A 4,054-nucleotide genomic window follows, 5' to 3' on the forward strand; every position below is an offset into this window, starting at 1 on the left:
ACTCCAGCCTGGGCGACAGAGCGAGACTCCGTCTCAAAAAAAAAAAAAAAAAAAAGAAAAAAGGTGTTGTGTGGTATTGTTCCTCGGTTCATTCAAGTTCAGTCTTTCATCTTCTTTTCAGAGTAGCTCCAACCATCTTTTGGGACTTTACCTTCCTCTTGAATCATCCAATTCTTGAAGGTGATGGGTGCCACCTGCTTGATTCCGGAAGGACCATCTCTGATCCCTGGCATTGTTCATTCACGTGACTGGCAGTGGCACACCCAGCAGGTTTACAGCTGCGACCCTATGGGAAAGCTGCCTCGTCCTGCCATTTCACCTTTGGAACTGTTGCTACACTCTGGAAGATACATCTAATTAGAAGGATGAATAAATTACCGAAGCAAGTTAAATTACCTTATGTATCACAACAATAATTAACATTCAAATAGGAAACCACTGCCATTTTTATAAACATCACCAAATGGAGGCAGCACCCTTTTTGAAAGCAGGAAGCCAGAGAGGACCCCTCCCTAAGCCTGCTGTGAGGATGGTCTGGGAGAGTTGCTAGGCAAAACGTGGAGAACTTCTGTCTGGTTGAGATTGATGTCATTGGAGAAATTCTTTAATTGCTCTACTTAATATCGAAATCCTTCGAAGTAGCAACTTTTCTATGTACTAATCATTAACCACTCTGTCCTCGGAGCTCTGCGTATTTTGCTTATCTCTTCCATCTTTCTAGAAGGAATGGAAATTGAGCTGGTCACAAGACGTACATTTTTGGACTAGGCTTTACTTAGAAAGCAGCTCACAGCCTTTTTAGACCTTTCAATAGTTCCATGCTCATTCCTTGCTCATTCAAGGTACCTACCTTTGTTCTTCTTTGCTCTTCTTCTTAAACATTTTCTGTCCTGAAAATGTTGATTCTTCACCATGATGTTACTTCGGTGTGGTCTCTTGATTTCATGTTTGTGCTTTTTTGCTTTTCTGTAGAGTAGAGTGGGATTATCGATAGCTTTTATTTATTCAGTAGACTCTGCCATGTCTAGAATTTATTCAGACAATTGAAAGGATAACTCTGTGCAATTCTGGCTTAAATAATAATGAGTTGTTAGGGGGTTTTGGTTTGTTCTCCTTTTTTTTTTTTTGAGACGGAATCTTGCTCTATCCCCCAGGCTGGAGTGCAGTGATGCGATCTCAGCTCACTGCAAGCTCCACCTCCCAGGTTCATGCCATTTTCCTGCCTCAGCCTCCTGAGTAGCTGGGACTACGGGCGCATGCCACCACTCCCGGCTAATTTTTTGTATTTTTAGTAGAAACAGGGTTTTGCCATGTTAGCCAGGATGGTCTTAATCTCCTGACCTCGTGATGCGCCCGCCTCGGCCTCCCAAAGTGCTGGGATTACAGGCTTGAGCCACCGTGCCCGACCAGTTTTGTTCTCCTTTTAAACGTACAAATTCTTAAATGATGTTTGGATTGTAGTTGATGGCATGTAATTTAAGAAGACAACATTGAAGTTGTAAATTTGCTCATAATCGAGAGATTGTCCCTAACATACTCCTACATGTTTCTACTGAAGAGAACAGTATATCAGCAGAGTGTATTAAGGTTTAAATCACCTCATTTCTTAATATTATGAATAGATGACTCTTGTGTTTTGAAAAGATTTAACCAAGTCGTGAATAAAATCATAGATCTTTATACCCTCAGGCCAAATATAAATCACAGTGGTTCCTGTAATATCCAAATAGCAGGCCTAAAAAAAAAATTTAAAGTTTCTTTTCCTTTTGCTTTATATTTCACCAATCTGGGTGAAAGTCTATAGTTTGGGGATTCATACGTTGTTTGTATGTTATGTATGCTTTCTTTTAGCTCAGGAGTGGCTAACCTCACTGTCTAAGGGGAAGAGCCAATATTACCTAGTGCCATTAACAAAAGGCCAGTACAGGCTGTTGTGGGTGGTGGCTCATATCTGTAATCCAAACACTCTGGGAGGCCAAGGTGAGCAGGTTGCTTGAGCTCAGGAGTTTCAGACCAGCCTGGACAACATGGCAAAACCCTGTCTCTGCAAAAAATACAGTAATTTGCCAGGCATGGTGGCATGCACCTATAGGCCCAGCTACTCAGGAGGCTGTGGTAGGAGACTTGCCTGAGCCCGGGAGGTCAAGGCTGCAGTGAGTTGTGGTCTTGTGCCACTACGTTCCAGTCTGGGTGACAGCAAGACCTTGTCTCAAAACAAACAAACAAAAGCCTATATCAGCACTAATCTCATTGCTTTGAATATGTTTTCCTGTTGCTGAGGGTCAGACCATGTAAGTGTTTTCCAATGTTTTCAAGCATCAAATGTTACTTTTTTGTTATAGTATCAGTTCAGTTCAAAATAGTGTTTTGCGTTTTAATGTTTATCCCTTTCTGCCAAGGGTTCTGAAGAGCCAACTATAGGCCTCCTTAAGAACTGGACAGTGGTGAGTGGATGTGGGAATGGCCTGGATCCACTGGTACTTATGGGTGTAGTTGAGGGAGGCTAATTTTGTCAGCTGACCTCTGATTTTGGGACTCCATAGTTTGTTTCTGAGGCTAAGTATCATATAAAAAAGAATTATTATTTTGTGGTTGCTGGTGAGGAGGTTTGGGTTGAGGCCTGGAGGACTCAATGGAAAGGAAAGTAGAGTACTGGAACGAAATAAAAAATTATCTTAGTGATTTTGTGTAACATTAGCTTAGAGTAAAATGCTTGGTTTCCATTATCGTGCTGCTTTTGAATAAATATCTCTTCTCAAAGGACCATGGAAGATGTGGTAACTTGGGTCAGTACAAATTGCGTTTTCAAAAGGAAACTCCTTTAAGTAAATTACGTATTTTGAAGAAAGTTTTTATTCTGTGTTCGGCACAGTATAATATACTTGAAATTAATGGCTACTTTACGCACGTTTCATTTACAATGTATTTGAAAGCCCTCCTTAATGAAGAATGGTAATTAGGTGATTGACATATTCTCCCACTTGACAATCACACATACTAGTAAATTGCCCTCTCTTTTCCTGGAGTATCTCCAATAAATGTTTGAAACTTTCCCCTAGCAAATGTCATTCAGCAAAATTGTAAGAGATTAGAAGAGATTCTGTTTCCACAAATTGAGTGAATGACCACCCTGTGAATACTCGTCTTCCTTGATAGTTCATAGACTGCTTCCAGATCTGCGATGGAAAGTATAGTTCAAACTTAAGTGGTTATATTTGAATATTTAAAGTGTTCTAATCCTCAGCTGGGAGAGGGGTTTTCAAGTCTGGAGTACTTCTATACTGTAAAGGTTATAGGAAAAGATAACCTTTTTGTTTAATGAGTGGACAGTTATTACTCTAGATCTCAAAAAACAAAGCATTTATTTTACGCAAATGGTAAACTTCTCCCAGGGGTGCTTTTTGTTTTATCTCCTATCAGTTGGATAATACTAAGTTTATTATGATAAGGTATGTAAAAGTCATCTTGAAGCCTAACTCTAATTTTTGGTGCAATATAAAGGGGTATATACCGTGTTACAAAATATGATGACACAATATTTTGTACTCAAATATGATTTTATACATGAATTAATGTTTGTCTGTATCACCAGTGTGCTGTCTGCACAGGGCACGGGTGCAATTACTTCTTGAGCTATACTTAGTTTTTCCCCCTAATACTCTCTGAACTTTGAGGTATATTGTATAAATGATAAAATGTGTATATTTAAGGATATAATTTTATATTTGAGTATAGATAAATGCATATTCATGTAACCCACACTCTCATTAATACCTAAAAGATTTTCATGACCTTAGAAAGTATTGTAATATTTTAGGTATTTCTTTTTTATTTTTTTATTTCTTTTTTTTTTTTTTATTTTTTATTTTTATTATACTTTAAGTTCTAGGGTACATGTGCATAACGTGCAGGTTTGTTACATATGTATACATGTGCCATGTTGGTGTGCTGCACCCATCAACTCGTCAGCACCCATCAATTCATCATTTATATCAGGTATAACTCCCCAATGCAATCCCTCCCCCCTCCCCCCTCCCCATGATAGGCCCCAGTA

General features: G+C 39.1%; 1 protein-coding gene across 1 annotated transcript in view; it reads left to right on the plus strand.

Moving 5' to 3' along the window:
• The window catches only part of SMYD3 (SET and MYND domain containing 3), a 758,954-nt gene that overhangs the window by 326,745 nt on the left and 428,155 nt on the right, over positions 1–4,054 (plus strand). The gene's annotated exons all lie outside the window — the stretch shown is intronic.

The sequence above is a fragment of the Piliocolobus tephrosceles genome, chromosome 1, assembly GCF_002776525.5.
Source record: "Piliocolobus tephrosceles isolate RC106 chromosome 1, ASM277652v3, whole genome shotgun sequence".
Classification (NCBI taxonomy): Eukaryota; Metazoa; Chordata; class Mammalia; order Primates; family Cercopithecidae; genus Piliocolobus; species Piliocolobus tephrosceles.